The 19,047-nt window shown below is 38.4% G+C and overlaps 1 non-coding gene across 1 annotated transcript; it reads left to right on the forward strand.

Moving 5' to 3' along the window:
- Window positions 1–2,443: 2,443 nt before the first annotated feature.
- LOC148565418 (small nucleolar RNA R71) lies at window positions 2,444–2,547 on the forward strand. The gene has a single exon (XR_015884562.1). It is a non-coding gene; the product is annotated as a small nucleolar RNA R71 (small nucleolar RNA).
- The last annotated feature ends 16,500 nt before the right edge of the window (window positions 2,548–19,047 follow it).

The raw sequence follows: 19,047 nt of genomic DNA on the forward strand, positions 1-19,047 counted from the left end.
TAGAGGGGTGTGTTGTGTGAATTTGATGAAGAATGGAGGTCTTTATATAGGGAAGGGAGGGGGGTTAAGGTTCGGCCATATGGGTGGGTTTGGGTGGGAAATTGGTTTTGAATTTTGAAGGTAGGTGGAGTTTATGAGGTAGGTTTATGGGGAAGAGGAGATGGATGTGAGTGGTGAAGGTTTAGTGGGAAAGAGAGATTGAGGTGATTGGTGAGGGGTTTTTGGGTAAGAGTGTTTATGGGGTTGTGTGAAAGAGAGTGGTGAGAAGAAGTGAGTGGAGGTAGGTGGGGATCCTGTGGGGTCCACAGATCCTGAGGTTTTCAAGGATTTACATCCCTGCACCCCTTAGGCATGTAAAAATGCCTTTGTACCCAACTCTGGGCGTTCAGCGCCAGGTTGGTGGCCATTTTGGGCGTTCAACGCCCATTTGTGTGCCATTTCTGGCGTTGAACGCCAGAACCATGCCTGTTCTGGCGTTCAGCGCCCAGAAGCTGCCCATTTTGGGCGTTCAGCACCAGAACCATGCTCTGTTTTGGCGCTGAACGCCAGACAGATGCTCCTCCAGGGTGTGATTTTTCTTCTGCTATTTTTGATTCCGTTTTCAATTTTTTTTATTTATTTTGTGACTCCACATGATCATGAACCTAAGAAAACATGAAAAACAATAAAAATAAGAATTAGATAAACATTGGGTTGCCTCCCAACAAGCGCTTCTTTAATGTCAATAGCTTGACAGTGGGTTCTCATGGAGCCTCACAGATGTGCAGAGCTTTGTTGAGACTCTCCAACACCAAACTTAGAGTTTGGATATGGGAGTTCAACACCAAACTTAGAGTTTGGTTGTGGCCTCCCAACACCAAACTTAGAGTTTGACTGTGGGGGCTCTGGTTGACTCTGCTTTGAGAGAAGCTTTTCAAGCTTCCTGTCCATGGTTGCAGAGGGAGATCCTTGAGTTTTGAATACAAAGGAGTTCTCATTCCATTGAAGGACTATTTCACCTCTGTCAACATCAATCACAGCTCTTGCTGTGGCCAGGAAAGGTCTTCCTAGGATGATGGATTCATCCTCTTCCTTTCCAGTATCTAGAACTATGAAATCAGCAGGGATGTAAAGGCCCTCAACCTTTACTAATACGTCCTCTACTTGTCCATAAGCCTGTTTTCTTGAACTGTCTGCCATCTCTAATGAGATTTTAGCAGCTTGCACCCCATAGATTCCCAGTTTCTCTATTACAGAGAGGGGCATGAGGTTTATTCCTGAACCAAGGTCACACAGAGCCTTAAAGATCATAGTGCCTATGGTACAGGGTATTATGAACTTTCCAGGATCCTGTCTCTTCTGAGGCAATGTCAGTTGATCCAGATCTCTTAGTTCATTGATGAACAAGGGAGGTTCAACTTCCCAAGTATCAATGCCAAATAATTTGGCATTCAGCTTCATGATTGCACCAAGAAACTTGGCAATTTGCTCTTTAGTAACATCCTCATTCTCTTCAGAAGAGGAATACTCATCAGAGCTCATGAAGGGCATAAGGAGGGTTAATGGAATCTCTATGGTCTCTAGATGAGTCTCAGATTCCTTTGGTTCCTCAGAGGGAATTTCCTTATTGATCACTGGACGTCCCAGGAGGTCTTCCTCTTTGGGATTCACGTCCTCTCCTCTCCTCACAGGTTCGGCCATGGCGCTTATGTCAATGGCCTTGCATTCTCCTTTTGGGTTCTCTTCTGTATTGCTTGGGAGAGTACTAGGAGGGATTTCAGTGATCCTTTTACTCAGCTGGCCCACTTGTGCTTCCAGATTTCTAATGGAAGACCTTGTTTCATTCATGAAACTTACAGTGGCCTTAGATAGATCAGAGACTAGATTTGCTAAATTAGAAGTATTTTGTTCAGAGTTCTCTGTCTGTTGCTGAGTTGATGATGGAAAAGGTTTGCTATTGCTAAACCTGTTTCTTCCACCATTATTAAAGCCTTGTTGGGGCTTTTGATCCTTCCATGAGAAATTTGGATGATTTCTCCATGTTGAGTTATAGGTGTTTCTATAAGGTTCACCTAAGTAGTTCACCTCTGCTATTGCAGGGTTCTCAGGATCATAGGCTTCTTCTTCAGAAGATGCCTCTTGAGTACTGTTGGATGCAGCTTGCATTCCATGCAGACTCTGAGAAATCATATTGACTTGCTAAGTCAATATTTTGTTCTGAGCCAATATGGCATTCAGAGTATCAACTTCAAGAACTCCCTTCTTCATAGGCGTCCCATTGCTTACAGGATTCCTTTCAGAAGTGTACATGAACTGGTTATTAGCAACCATGTCAATGAGTTCTTGAGCTTCTGCAGGCGTTTTCTTTAGGTGAATGGATCCACCTGCAGAGGTATCCAATGACATCTTAGATAACTCAGACAGACCATCATAGAATATATCCAGGATGGTCCATTCTGAGAGCATGTCAGAAGGACACTTTTTGGTCAACTGTTTGTATCTTTCCCAAGCTTCATAGAGGGATTCACCTTCTTTCTGTCTGAAGGTTTGAACATCAGCTCTAAGCTTGCTCAGCTTTTGAGGAGGAAAGTACTTGGCTAAGAAAGCCGTTACCAGCTTATCCCAAGAGTTCAGGCTGTCTTTAGGTTGAGAATCCAACCATAATCTAGCTCTGTCTCTTACAGCAAAAGGGAAAAGCATGAGCCTGTAGACTTCAGGATCTACTCCATTAGTCTTAACAGTATCACATATCTGCAAGAATTCAGTTAAGAACTGAAAAGGATCTTCAGATGGAAGTCCATGAAACTTGCAGTTCTGCTGCATCAGAGAAACTAATTGAGGTTTCAGCTCAAAGTTGTTTGCTCCAATGGCAGGAATGGAGATGCTTCTTCCATGTAAATTGGAATTAGGTGCAGTAAAGTCACCAAGCATTCTCCTTGCATTGTTGTTGGGTTCGGCTGCCATCTCCTTTACTTGTTCGAAATTTTCAATCAAGTTGTCTCTGGATTGTTGTAATTTAGCTTCTCTTAATTTTCTCTTCAGAGTCCTTTCAGGTTCTGGATCAGCTTCAACAAGAATGCCTTTTTCTCTGTCCCTGCTCGTAAGAAAGAGGAGAGAAAAAGAAAAGAAGAGGAATCCTCTATGTTACAGTAAAGAGGTTCCTTATTGTTAGTAGAAAAGGAGAAGAAGAAATTTGAACACAGATAGAGGAGGGGGTTCGAATTTGGTGATGATGTGAGGAAGAGATGTTAGTAGATGAATAAATAAATAAAATAAGATGAGAGAGAAGGAGGGAATTTTCGAAAATTAATTCTGAAAAGGAGTTAGTGATTTTTGAAAATAGTTTTTGAAAAATGTTAGTGATTTTCGAAAATTAAGATTTAAAAAAAAATAATTAATAAATTAAAAAGAAATTTTGAAAAAGGGGGAAGATATTTTCGAAAATGAGAGAGAGAGAGAGTTAGTTAGGTAGTTTTGAAAAAGTTAAGAAACAAACAAAAAGTTAGTTGGTTAGTTGAAACAAATTTTGAAAGGATAAGAAGTTAGGAAGTTAGAAAAGATATTTTGAAAAGATATTTTTGAAAAAGATAAGATAAGAAGATATTTTTGAAAAGATATGATTGAAATTAGTTTTGAAAAAGATTTGATTTTTAAAATCTCAATTAATGACTTGATTCATAAGAAATCACAAGATATGATTCTAGAACTTAAAGTTTGAATCTTTCTTAACAAGCAAGTAACAAACTTGAAATTTTGAATCAAAACATTAATTGTTTATGTTATTTTCGAAAATTTGATATAAAAATAAGAAAAAGATTTTTGAAAAATATTTTTGGAATTTTCGAAAATAATTAAGAATTTTGAAAAAGATTTGATTTTTGAAAAAGATTTTGAAAAAGATAAGATTTTCAAATTGAAAATTTGATTTGACTCATGAGAAACAATTTGATTTTTAAAATTTTTTGAAAAAGTCAACTCAATTTTCGAATTTGATGAGAGAAAAAGGGAAAGATATTTTTTTTGATTTTTTTGAATATTTATGAAAACGTGAAAATTATGCAATGCATGAAATTTTTAGATCAAAACAATGAATGCATGCAAGAATGCTATGAATGTCAAGATGAACACCAAGAACACTATGAAGATCATGATGAACATCAAGAACATATTTTTGAAAAATTTTTAATGCAAAGAAAACATGCAAGACACCAAACTTAGAATTCTTTAATGCTTACGCACTAAGAATTCAAGAATGCATATGAAAAACATGAAAAGACACAAAACAAAAAATCATCAAGATCAAACAAGAAGACTTACCAAGAACAACTTGAAGATCATGAAGAACACTATGAATGCATGATATTTTCGAAAAAATGCAAGATGCACATGCAATTGACACCAAACTTATGATATGACTCAAGACTCAAACAAGAAACAGAAAATATTTTTTGATTTTTATGATTTTCTAATTTTTTTGGATTTTTTCGAAAATTAATTGAAAAAGGAAAGAAAAAAGGATTCCAAAATTTTTAATATGAATTCCAGGAATCTTATGCTCTTTAGTTTGAAGCTTCAGTCCAGAAATTAGACATGGCTCACTAGCCAGCCAAGCTTTCGATGAAAGCTCCGGTCCAAAACACTAGACATGGCCAATGGCCAGCCAAGCTTCAGCAGGTGATCATGGATCAGCAGCAGGTGGATGAGCAACAACTAAGTTGCTCTTGATAACAAATTGCAAGCCTCAGTCCAAATGAATTTAGACATGGCTTTACAGCCAGCCAGGCTTCACATGCTTCATGAAACACTAGAATTCATTCTTAAAAATTTTGAATAAATTTTTGAAAACATTTTTATTTTTTTTGAAAACAGATGAGAAAATTTTAGAAATATTTTTGAAAAATTTTTGAAAATAAAATAAAAAGAAAATTACCTAATCTGAGCAACAAGATGAACCGTCAGTTGTCCAAACTCGAACAATCCCCGGCAACGGCGCCAAAAACTTGGTGCTGTTGCCGGATCAAAAGGGAATCTGGCACTGATGTTACCGGATCAAAAGCTTGCCGAAGACTCAAACAATCCCCGGCAACGGCGCCAAAAACTTGGTGGACGAAATTGTGAACCATTCTCTTTGTATTTGTGTGAAATTTAATAATTGGCTCTATTTGAATTCACAACTCCGTTCAACTAACCAGCAAGTGTACTGGGTCGTCCAAGTAATAAACCTTACGTGAGTAAGGGTCGAATCCACAGAGATTGTTGGTATGAAGCAAGCTATGGTCACCTTGTAAATCTCAGTCAGGCGGATTTAAACATGATACTTGATTAGATTAAAATAAACAATAAAAGGGATAGAGATACTTATGTAAATCATTGGTAACAATTTCAGATAAGCGAATGGAGATGCTTTTTGTTCCTCTGAACCTCTGCTTTCCTACTATCTTCATCCAATCAGTCTTACTCCTTTCCATGGCTGGCTTTATGTGATACATCACCACTGTCAATGGCTACTTTCGGTCATCTCTCGGGAAAATGATCCAATGCCCTGTCACGGCACGGCTAATCGTCTGGAGGCATCACCCTTGTCAATGGCTTCATCTTATCCTCTTAGTGAATAATATGCTCACGCACCCTGTCACGGCACGGCTATTCATCTGTCGGTTCTCGATCATGCTGGAATAGGATTTACTATCCTTTTGCGTCTGTCACTAACGCCCTGCAATCGCGAGTTAGGAGCTCGTCACAGTCATTCAATCATTGAATCCTACTCGGAATACCACAGACAAGGTTTAGACTTTCCGGATTCTCTTGAATGCCGCCATCATTCTAGCTTACGCCACGAAGATTCTGGTTAGGAGATCTAAGAGATACTCATTCTAGCTTAATTCATGTAGAACAGAAGTGTTTGTCAGGCACGCGTTCATAAGGGAGAAGGATGATGAGCGTCACACATAATCATCACCTTCATCACGTTCTTGGGTGCGAATGGATATCTTAGAAGCGAAATAAGAAGAATTGAATAGAAAACAATAGTACTTTGCATTAATCTTTGGTCTCAGTTTTAATCCATTGTTCATCTTAGGAGACTATTGATCACGTTTTAGGGGGCTGGCCATCTCGGCCATGCCTAGACCTTTCACTTATGTATTTTCAACGGTAGAGTTTCTACACTCCATAGATTAAGTTGTGGAGCTCTGTTGTTCCTCAAAGATTAATGCAAAGTACTACTGTTTTCTATTCAATTCTTCTTATTTCTCTTCTAAGATATCCATTCGCACCCAAGAACGTGATGAAGGTGATGATTATGTGTGATGCTCATCATCCTTCTCCCTTATGAACGCGTGCCTGACAAACACTTCTGTTCTACATGAATTAAGCTAGAATGAATATCTCTTAGATCTCTTAACCGGAATCTTCGTGGCGTAAGCTAGAATGATGGCAGCATTCAAGAGAATCCGGAAAGTCTAAACCTTGTCTGTGGTATTCCGAGTAGGATTCAATGATTGAATGACTGTGACGAGCTCCTAACTCGCGATTGCAAGGCGTTAGTGACAGACGCAAAAGGATAGTAAATCCTATTCCGGCATGATCGAGAACCGACAGATGAATAGCCGTGCCGTGACAGGGTGCATGAGCATATTATTCACTGAGAGGATAAGATGAAGCCATTGGCAAGGGTGATGCCTCCAGACGATTAGCCGTGCCGTGACAGGGCATTGGATCATTTTCCCGAGAGATGACCGAAAGTAGCCATTGACAGTGGTGATGTATCACATAAAGCCAGCCATGGAAAGGAGTAAGACTGATTGGATGAAGATAGCAGGAAAGCAGAGGTTCAGAGGAACGAAAAGCATCTACATTCGCTTATCTGAAATTCCTACCAATGAGTTACATAAGTATCTCTATCTCTACTTTTTATTAATTAATATTCGAAAACCACATAACTGTTTTATATCTGCCTGACTGAGATTTACAAGGTGACCATAGCTTGCTTCATACCAACAATCTCCGTGGGATTCGACCCTTACTCACGTAAGGTATTACTTGGACGACCCAGTGCACTTGCTGGTTAGTTGTATCGAAGTTGTGACAAATTATGAATATGTAATCACGATTACGCGTACCAAGTTGCTCACGTGCCAGGAATAGTTTGAGCCTGGACATCACAATTTCGTGCACCACTCCCCCAGGCATCATGAAGAGATTCACTGTCCTCTTGCTTGAAGCCTTGAATATCCAGTCTCAACTGGGTCAACTTCCTTAGGGGGGGAAGTATTGATTCAGAAACTTGTCTACTAGCTGCTTCTATGTTTTCAAGCTAGATTTGGGTTGGTTATCTAACCACCTCTTTGCTTGATCTCTTACAAAAAAGGGAAAAAGTAGCAGTCTGTAGACATCCTGATCTACTCCCTCAGTGTGTACTATGTCAGTAATTTGTAAAAAGTTTGGCAGAAACTCAGCAGGTTCTTCCTGTGGAAGTCCAGAGTACTGGCAGTTTTGCTGCACCAGAATAACGAGCTGAGGATTGAGCTCAAAGTTACTTGCTCCAATCAGAGGTATACTAATACTTCACCCATAGAAATTAGGACTGGGGGCCTTGTAGGACCCCAAAGTTCTTTTGAACAGTTCGTTCCCATTTGGGTTCATGGTGAAAGAAAGGTAGGAGAAAGAAGTAATGAGAAACTAGAATTAAATTATTTTTTATTTTATTTTTATTTATTAATTAAATTTGAAAATAAAAGCTTAATTAATTAAAAATATTTTGAAAATTGAATGATGAATTTTGAAAAAGAAGAGAGAGAAAGAAGTAAGAAATTTTCGAAAATAGAAGAGAGAGGAATTAGTTAAGAAGTTTTGAAAAAGAAGAAAGAGAAAACAAGTAACTAATTAAGAAATATTTGAAAATAAGATAAGATTTGAAAAATCTTTAAATTTGAAATTTGAATTTTGAATTTTAAATTTTGAATTTTAAAATTTGAATATTTGAAAATTGAAATTGAATTAAGATAAGATAAGATTTTTGAAAATTGAATTTTAAAATTTGAATTTAAAACAAGATAAGATAAAGATTTGAAAAAGATTTTATTTTTGAAAAGATTTGAAATTTAAAATTAAGATAAGATAAGATTTTGATTTTGAAATTAAAATTTGAAATTTTTGTTAGAGTTTTCGAAAATATTTTGAAACAAAGATAGAAAATATTTTTTTTATTTTTTGAATTAATCAAGAAAGAGAAAAACAACCAAAAGACACCAAACTTAAAATTTTTAGATCTAAGATACTAAATTTTTGAAAATTGAAAGGAAAAACACCAAAAGACACCAAACTTAAAACTTTTTAGATCCAAACAAGAAAAGAAACAGGAACAACTTGAATTCAAAGAAAGAACACAAAGAACAATTCGAAAATTTTGAAGAAACAAAGAACATACAAAGGACACCAAACATAAAGATTGACACAAGACTCAACAAAAGACACTATTTCTGAAAAATTTTTTTGAAAGAAAGTAATAAAATTCGAAACTTTTGTAAGAACAAGAATAAAAGACTCAAACAAAAAGATAAAGATAAAAAAGAAAAGCAAATATTTTTGAAAAATTTTTTATTTTTTCAAAAAAGAAAATAAAAGACTTAAACAAAATTAAAAAGTACCTAATCTAACCAACAAGATAATCCGTTAGTTTGTCAAATCTGAACAATCCCCGGCAACGGCACCAAAAACTTAGTGCACGGAAATTAACTCTGCACAACTGAACCAACAAGTGCACTGGGTCGTCCAAGTAATACCTGAGGTGAGTCAGGGTCGATCCCACGGAGATTGTTGTTTTGAATCAATCTATGGACACCTTGTAGATCTTAGTCAGGTGATTAGAAAAGATAGCTTGTTGAGATAAACGGATAAAACATGAATAGGGATGAAATTACTTAATTTGAGTGAAAACAGTGATAAGAGAACGGTTGAGGCTTCGAAGATGCTTCATTCTTCTGGATCAACCTTTCCTACTGTCTTTCTCCAACAGTGAGTAATTCCTTCCATGGCAGGCTGTAAGTGATCAATGTCGGTTTAATGGCCGCCAATCTTCTTCCCTCAGGCCGAACGCCATGTTTAGTGTGCCCCCAACTTGAATGAGGATGAAGCTCCTGCAGTTCATCCCCTTGATGATCTTACTCAAAATGCCACAGACAAGGTCGAATCTTCCGGATCAGAGAATGTTGCGCCTTTGGTTCTAGCCTCTACCATAAAGACCCTAATCTCCCCATACCTCGGCTAAACTGGTGTCTCAAGAAGTCCCCAACAAAGTCGTGGATTAGCCGTCTAAAAGATGTATAATTAAGCTGGTGGTTTAGTGATCTTCTGTTACAGACTAACACTGAACCCGTGTAGAATAAAGATGAGTATCACAGATCATCCCATTCATAAGGTTGAAGAACGAAGATACATCTTAGAATAGAGTCACACACAAATTGAATAGAATAGTAGTACTTTTATTAATCCATGGAAATCAGCAGAGCTCCTAACCTTAACCTAGGAGGTTTAGTGACTCATGCTGATAGAAAATTACAATGGTAAACATGAAAGTGGGCAAGAGTCCTTAACAAGGGTGAACTCTTGTCTATATATACTAATCTAATGACTAAGGATTACAGAAATAAGATAAACTAAGTTGACAGTGCAAAAATCTACTTCTAGGGTCCACTTGGTGAGTATTTGGGCTGAGGTTGAGAGTCTTCCACGTGCTAATATCCGTTAGGGGCATTGAACGCTGGCTAGGGACCCCCTTTTGGGCGTTGAACTCCAGTTGCTCCCTTGTGGGCGCTGGACACCAGGATTGGGGCTGGTGGCTGGCATTGAACACCAATTTTGGGCCTTTATTTCCGAAATAAAGTATAGACTATTATATATTTCTGGAAAACCCTAGATGTTAGCTTTTCATAACCTTTGAGAGAGCACCATTTGGACCTCTGTAGCTCCATAAAAGCTCCTTCGAGTGCACGAAGATCAGATCCTGACAGCATCTGTAGTCCTTTCTCTGCTTCTGAATCAGACTTCTGCTCAAGCTCCTCAATTTCAGCCAGAAAATACCTAAAATCACCATAAAACACACAAACTCAAAGTAAAATCCAAAAATATGAATTTTTCACTAAAACTTATGAAAATATAATAAAACTTAAATAAAACATAATAAAAACTATATGAAAACAATGCCAAAAAGCGTATAAAATATCCGCTCATCAAGCCTCCAAGTGGATTTTAGCACTTATTAGTTATCATATTTTATCTTTGTAATTTTTATATTTAAAAATAATATCTTTTAGGTTTAGAAATCTTCTTCCTTCTGCACTTTTCAGAACCCTGTTTTCTCTGTAAGTTATGAGCAACTAAATCTCTTGGTAAAGGTTAGGAGCTCTACTTATTTCTATGGATTAATATTATTACTTTTCTATTTTAACATATGTTTGATTCAATTCTACGGTGTGTTTTCATTCTTAATCTAATGAAATTGGGTGGACCGGAAGTATGATCTTTTTTCTACATGAGTTGTGGTGAGTCTCGGAAGGGATAGCTTGAACTATAGCTTGAGAACACACCTCCTAGATGGCTAATCCACAACCAGTTAGGGACATGGGAACATCTGTTCAGCTGGGATCTGGGGTGATTAGGACATTTGTGGTATAAACTAGTTTTCTGAACGTCACCCCTAATTCGAATTGAATGACTATAAAAGTGGCGTTTGATGAGGATCAGAGGAGATTAAATTGCTAAGGAATTAGGGTTTAATCACTTACAGTTTTCCATAGAATGAATCATTCATTATTAAAATAGTTAGTAAGAAGTTTTAATCCAAAAAGATAAACATCTCCAAGACCTTAAATGTTTTCTTATATTTATTTTATACCAACCTTTTTTTGCATTTCCTATTTACCTATCTTATGCATTTTCAACAACAACTCTCTTTACTGTTCACCTGACTAAGCCCAACAAGATAACTATTACTTGCTCAATCCAACAATACTTGTGGGATCGATCCTCACTCACCTGAGGTATTACTTGGATGACTCGGTGCACTTGGGGGTAAAGTTGTCCGAGTTCAAACTTCGCACACCACCAAGCCAGTAGCATAAATAAGAGGAAAGATATCTACAGACCGAGTGTTCGAGGTCAGAAAGTAAGTCAAGAGCCTACTTGAAGTGAGCTTCATCCGAGAACTCCCCGATACGACCTAGCTAGTCAACGTCGTTCTAGTAAAAAAAGCAAATGGCAAATTGCGAATGTGCGTCGATTACATGGACTTAAACAAAGCTTCTTCAAAAGACACCTTCCCTCTATGAAACATTGATGGACTAGTAGACGCTATCTCGGAACACCAGTGGATGTGTACTCTGGCTACAATCAGATACAAATAGAGCGAACAAACGAGGAGAAAACCGCATTCATAACCCCGGAAGGCACGTACTACTATACAGTCATGCCCTTCAGATTGAAAAACACTAGGGCCACCTACCAACAGCTCATCACAAAGATTTTTAAAGATCTCTCAGGGACCAAACTGGAGGTCTACATTAGACGACATATTAGCCAAAACTCAAACCAGAGAGGAACTCATTGATGACCTAGAGCTCATACTTGGTACATTAAGGAGGCACCAAATGCACCCAATCCAAAAAAGTGCGCCTTTGGGATTGAGGATGGGATGTTTTTGGGCTTCATGATTACACAACGAGAAGTAGAGGCAAACTCAGAAAAGTGTAAGGCTATCCTTGATATGAGCAGCCCCACAAATCTCAAGGACATCCAAAGACTAATAGAACGACTTGCAGAAAGTCATGTTTCCTTGGAGCCACTTTCTAAAAAGCCATCCCTTTCTTCAAACTCATGAAAAAAGTGATAAGCTTCAAATGCGAACCCAAATGCAAAGAGGCTTTCCATCACTTCAAAAGAATACTAGCAGAACCCCCCATACTCTCAAAACCAAGAACGGGGGAGACATTTTACCTCTTCCTATCCATAACAAAGGAAGCCCTAACAACAGCTCTCATCCGAGAAGAGAAACAAAGGACATAGAGCCCCGTGTACTTCATAAGTAAAGTCCTCAAAAATGCTGAGACATGATACTCCAGACTCGAGAAACTCATCTTTGCACTACTCATGGTGTCCCGACCCCTTTGGTAGTACTTCCGAGGCCACCCTATCACGGTCTGAACGGATCAGACGGTGAGGCAAGGGCTACAGAAACCGGACCTCGTAAGACAGATACTCGCATGATCAGTCGAGTTATCATAATACGAGATCAGGTTCGAGCCCTCCCAGGCTATGATGCAGATTTTACAACCACAAAATACCGGCAAGTGCACCGAGTCGTACCAAGGAATAAACTCACGGTGACTGAGTGTCGATCCCATGAGGATTAATGGATTAAGCAAGAAATAGTCAACTGATTATTCTAGAAAGCTGTAACATAAACAACAAAGTAAACAAAAGCAAACAGTGAGCATTAAAGGATAATATGATTAAAAGAGTTAAGGTTTTAGAGATGTTGAGACTTCCAGACCAATACTTTTCACCTTTCACCTTGATCGTGCAAAGATACATCCATGGCAAATCATTAGTAATTAAATCACAATCCCTTGTTAATTCAATTTCTCTTTAATCTAGTTAATCTCTAATTCCTTAGCCAATTACTTAAGAAAAGAGTTAAGCACGTTCACTGATTTATACGCCACACAATTCATAAGAATCTCCCATAGTTGATTCGATGTCACTTATCAAGTTTAGTTTTAAAACCTAAGAATTGCGAAAATAAGTTTTCAAGCTTAATTCAATTAATTAACTTTTCCAAGAAATTAAAAGAATTCAAGTCAGAGAAGAATTATTTCCCAACACATTCAAATTCTTTGGATGAAGAATGAAAACTTTTTCCTAAAAAGATATCAATGCATTCATCAAAAGTAGAAAAGCTAAAATATTAGTCCATAGGAATTAACAGAGCTCCTAATCTTAACCAAGGAGATTAGTTGCTCATGTCTTCAAAGAAAACCTAAAATTATGAAAAAAGTGACGAAGAGAAGAGGACGTGAGTGACTTCTCTCCTTAAATACTAATTGTAAACAAACTTCCTATTCAAACTAAAATAGAATCATAATTCAAATAAAATCAAATCTTCTTCATAACTATTTTCCTCTCAGCAAAGATCTCCATCTTTTCTTCTTGCAATCCTCAATTAATGCTTGTGATTAGTGGCCCTAAGTTGAGTCCTTAATCAACCACACAAGTGGGTACTTTGCGTATACATGTGGCAAAGAAACTGGAGGGTACCTAGAGTCTCATGTGGCACGTGGGTACTTTGCGTTGCACGTAGAGCTTGTTTTTAATCCAATTCACTCTGGCTGGCTCACGTTGCACGTAGAGTGTCTCACATGGTATGTGGTTTTGTTCTTCCTTCAATGTTGGCCTCTGTTTTCTCCATGGCATTGCACATAGAAAAACTCACGTCCCATACGAACCAGGTATTCTGCATATGCATGCCAGATGCGTATGCATGACACCTCAAAAACCTCTTGTTGTCTATACACATGCTACATCCGTACGTATGATGCTTCCTTTTTGCCCTGGTTATGCATGCACATGACAAGTCCACGTCCCACGTGAAGGCTTTCAGGTCCCACGTGAAGGCTTTCACGTCCCACGTTGCCTTTAGTATATCAATATTTTGCTCTCTGTTTGGTTCTGGCGTGCCATGGCTGTAATCCTACGTCCCACGGAAAGATGATATCATGCGTATACATGACAGATACGTATGCATGATAGGCAAATTATCCATGTTTTTGCGTATGCATGCTAGATGTGTACTCATGGATCTTTTTTTATCCCCCAACGTAGTACGCCTTGTCTTCTACGTTGCACGGTGATGAGTCCATATTTGATAATATATTTTGACTTAAATTGGATGGATTCTAGCACATAAACTCACACTTAAGCACCAAAATAGCATACTTTGGTGTTTGATTCCTAAATTGGACTTAAATGTGAAAACATGCATTTTTGTGCTTAAATCGAGTAATTTAATTCCACTTTTATACCATTCGATATGCCGTGATATGTTTTGTGAGTGATTTCAGGTCATTTTGGCAAGATTGGGTAACCAAAAGTGGAAGAAAGCATGTAGAAGGGAGAACACATGAAGAAAACAAGGAAAAGCACACACAGCAAGGTGTGCGTGCGCACAAGCCAGCGTGCGTACACACAAGTCCGCATCAGCCAAGCGTGCGTGCGCACAAGCCAACGTGCATACGCACAAGTGGAAATTTCTATGCGTGCATGCACACAAGTACCTGTGCGTATGCACAGGAGCCAAAATAGCCAAGTGTGCGGACGCACACACCTGTGCATCCGCACAGGTCCATACATGTGACTGCATTAATGAAACGCGTGCTGTGCATTTTCTGAGGGCTTTTGGCCCAAATTTTGAGTGCTATATAAGGGGGATTCAACACATATTAACACACAAACTTTCATTAGTACTTAGACACAATTTTCATAGTTTTAGGAGTAGGAGTAGGAGTAGAGTAGAAAATGCTCTCTTAGGATTTAATTTCCATTTCCATTGTAGCATTTTATATAAGTTTTGATCTTTGATTTTACTCATCTTTATTGTAAGTACTCTCAATTTGTTCTTTAATTATAGCACATTTACTTTCATTTGCCTTGGTTCAAGTTACTTGTATAATTGAAAATTTGAGTTTTTGAATTTTTGATTGATGAATTTAATATTTTATGCTTCCTTTATATTTGATTGCTCGTCTATATTTGGTTTTGTTGGTAGTTGGTTTTAGTTTGCTATTTTTCCTTGCAATTTTCCATGTTTTACTTTTATGCACACAAGGTGTTTGTGAAAATGCCAACTTTAAGTTTTGAGTAGATTTTCTCACCTTGGCTTGTGGTTTGAGTTCCTAGGATACTAGAGTCATAATGTCCGATATTTAGTGGTAATTCTTGGGTAGTTAGTTGACTATTGTTTCCATTGACGCTAGCTTTTTATCAACTAGTTTGGTAAGTTAGCTAGGACTTATGGATTAAGGTCAATTATGCTTGCTTGACTTACTCCTCAATGGTTGGGGTTGACTAGGCGAGATTGACTCAACATAATTACCATAGTCGTGGTTATGGTGATGATAGGATTCCTTGGATCCTCATTCCCAAGTCAAGGCTTTCATTGCATTTATAGCATTTTCACTAGTTTTGATCTTATTTTCACTTTGCTTGCATTAATTACAATTTTGAGCATCTCTTAGTTCTTTTATCGCTTAGTTCTTTTAATCTTTAGTTCTTTGGTTACAAACCCCTTTTGTCCCCCTAACAACCAAAAGAGTAACACTTCCAATTGCATCCTAGGAAGAATGACCCGAGGTTGAAAGACCCTCGGTTTAGATTAGAAATTGTAAACTTTGATCGAGCATTACTTGTTGGTTGAGAACTATACTTGCAACGAGGCTATTTCTCCTTTACCGAGAAGGAATTCTTAACCGACAAATTTGCTTGCATCAAGTTTTTGGCGCCGTTGCCAGGGATGCAAACGGTGTTATATCTTTTGGTTGTTGTAAATATGTTAATAATGTAAATAGCTCTTTTGGTTGTTTGGTTGCTTTTCCTAGTAGGATTTTGTTTATATTTTCTCTATGACTTTTTTCACACCATCACCACAATGCACCCCAATGGAACCCAAACACTTACCTTTATAATCACCAATCTTACACACCATCCCCTCACTACATACAAAACCAAAGCCCTTACCCTCATGAGTTTGATTGTCAACCTTCATCACCTCAATCTTCATCTTCATATATGGATCAAGCCACACAAAAAGTACTTTTCATGCTCATTCAAGAAAAATAAAAGTTCCGGAAGAAGCAAGAGCAAGTCATGTCTATCTTAGCAAAAGCTTTGGGTCATTTAGCTTCATTGCGTTCATGCCACAAGCAAGAAATTCTAGTGGATGAATGCGTGGGACCAAGTGAAAAGTGTGGAGTGAAAGAAGAAATGCAAAATCAAGGAGAAGACGTCAAGTCACAACATGAAGTGCAAAGGGAGATAAATGAAGAGTGGGTAGGAATTGATCAAGAGGATTCCATCATTCAAGATTTTTGTCCAACTTGGGTAATTTCTTCTATGACCTTCATGAACCTCCATTATTAGATTTGGAAGGAGATGTTGCTGTGGACTTCACACAATCTCCAATTGTTGACTTGAGTGAGGATGAAGAAGACTCAAAAGAGGTTGAGGGAGATTCTATTCGCCAAGAAGTGAAGATAGTTGTGCAAGAAAGAATTGAGCGGGTAAAGACTTCTCTAACAAGATTTCTAGGCCCATATCAATATGCCGTTTTGGAAACGGATGATCAATTCGAACCTTTCTTGGAGTAGTGGATGGTGAAGAGAAGAATGTTGATTGGCCAAGAAATGGAAAGTTCACCCAAGGAGTCAATCTAACAATTGGAGCTCAATTTTGGTGCAAGAGTCAAGATAGTGGATTTCGGAGAGTGCACAAGCATATTAATGGTGATAGAGGAACTCCAGAATGGGATCCAGGCATTAATTTCAAGAATCAATACTTAAGGATCCTAGTTGCTAGCTTGAAGTCTCTTAGGAGTTTGATGCAATTCATTTGGGACACTGGAGGTCGAATCAATATCAAACTTGGTTGGAGATTCAAGGAGGAGTGGAAGCATAAGCCACCCTAAGAAAGATCTCCTCACCAAGTCCAACTTAGGACTATAAACTAAAGTGCTAGGTGGGAGACACCCCACCATTGTAATATCCTTCTAACTTTCTCTCTTTTACCTGTTATTTCATGAATAAATTGGTTATTTTGCTTGGTTAGTTGGTTTTATTTTGATGTTTGTTAAGTAATTATAGTAGAATAATGTGTTTTTGGGAGTTTTTGTGCTGTTTTGGGACTTGAAAACCTGTTTTGGATGTCAAGATTGATGGCTTGGAGGCATAATTTTCATTACAGGAACAGAGACCTGTGCATCCGCACAGCCTTGTGCGTGCGCACAGCTCCCCTGTTTTCCTGTTCTTGTGTTTGCAGCATACGCACGGCTTGTGCGTGTGTACACCCCTCTTTTTTACCTTCTGTGCGACCGCACATCATGTGTGTGGCCGCACACACCAAAAAAGAAACCCGCTTGTGCGAGCGCATAGCTCTGTGCGCCCACACAGGCTGTGCATGTGAACCCAACCCCTTTCCTCCATCTGTGTGAACGCACACCTTCTTGTGCATCCTCACAGGCTGTGATTCACCTTCTGCTCGCAGCGTCCGCACGACCTTGTGCAAGCGCATACCCCTCTTCCTTCTCCTTGTGTGTGTCTGCACACGACCCTGTGCGTTCGTACAGGTCCCTTTTCGAACGTTAATTCGAAAAGGGGAGGGTCGCGTTTCACCTTCCAAACCTTTTCCTTCCCTGTTTTTCTTTTCTCTGAACCCCTCTCAACCTCCCAACCCCTCCTCTTCACACCATCACCTCCCTTCACCGCGACCAACCACCGCTGGCGGACCCCCGTGCCGCCGTGCCTCTCTCTCTCTTCCTTTTTCCTTCTCTCTCTTCCACATTCCCCCTTCTCTCTCTTCCCTGTCTCAGCCATCGCGCCCGCCAGAGCCCTAGGCCACGCCTCTCCAATCCAGTGACCAGCCATAAACGGCGGCGACCTTCTGTGCCGCTGCGACTGTGCCTCACCGCCCTCCACCCTCATTCCTCCCTTTCTCCCATTCCTCTCTTCTGCAATGAAGGTTCCACCTTCTTCTCTTTTATCTGCTCCTGTTCCATTTTTCTGTTGCTTTAATTCACTTGCTTCTCATTCTGTCTTTAATTTTGTTTTAGTCATTAGGTGGTTATAGGTTAGTTGATTTTTGTTTTAGTGGATTGAATGTAGATGTTGATACTGGCTAAGTATTTTGGGTTGTTTTCTGGACTAATTGATGCAATGTCTGAGCTATGAGTGCTGCTATATATGAACTGTGACTGCTATTCCACTGATGCACATGACCTGCTTGATAAGTTGCCTGAATAGGAATTTTTTATTCAACTTCTATGTCTGATCATCATAGCTTTTGATTTTCTTTCCATTCTGCATCGTCAGTTTCGAACTTGTTCCAATTTTCTGTTGAATGTGAATGCTGCCTGAGATGATTTGGTTAATGCACTCTGTGTTCATGCTGAAACATCAAACTGAACTTGACTTTACCTTTGTGATTATCTTGTTTGATGTCAATTTTTGCTGTGCATATCATCCTTCGATAATTAGCCAACTGTGCACTTCATTGCTGATTTTGTTCTTGAAACCAAATTGGATTGAAATTTATAACTTTCATCATTCTATTTGGTACTTTTAAGTGCATAGCATGCTGAATTACTGCATTATGTGCTGACTATCCATTGCTTTTTATGCCAACACTAAACTAAAATTAAACTTGAAATTTTGAAACCTGTTTGGTGACATTGGCAGCAGTACATATATTGCTCTCTATGTGAATTGATCAAATGCTTATTCATGTATCTTTAACCTTAATGACCATATACATAGCAACTTGTTTCCTTAATTTTTGAGCAATTCAATCTGTTTCTCAATCAGATATTGCTTTGGACAAGAAGCTATGTATATGTGATCATTTCTTATCTTCTAAATATGAATATGCGTATGCTTTCACTGTGACTCTGATTTTTGTCCTTTGTGACAATTTTTCCAAAATCTTTCAATCCTCAGGGCACAATTGCAATAATCAATTTCTTTCAATTCAATTCACTTACATAATGCACCTAAGACATATATACGCTTTCATTGTTTGTTCACCCATGCATATGAAACTTAGGTTGCTTGATTTTGGGGAAGCGCATTTTCTTTTGAGCATTCAACTGTTCTATACATGTTTTCCCCTGATTGAGTGTTTATTTATCTGACTAGCTCTTAATTGAATTGTTTAACTGTTTTCTTCTTCCTTCTGTGATTTTTCTCTGTTTTTTCTGAGTTGTTTTCTGTTTTTGTCTTTTTCAGAATGGCCCGCAAAGAAAAGGAGAAA

This window comes from Arachis ipaensis, chromosome B5, assembly GCF_059453495.1.
Source record: "Arachis ipaensis isolate K30076 ecotype BB chromosome B5, ASM5945349v1, whole genome shotgun sequence".
NCBI lineage: Eukaryota > Viridiplantae > Streptophyta > Magnoliopsida > Fabales > Fabaceae > Arachis > Arachis ipaensis.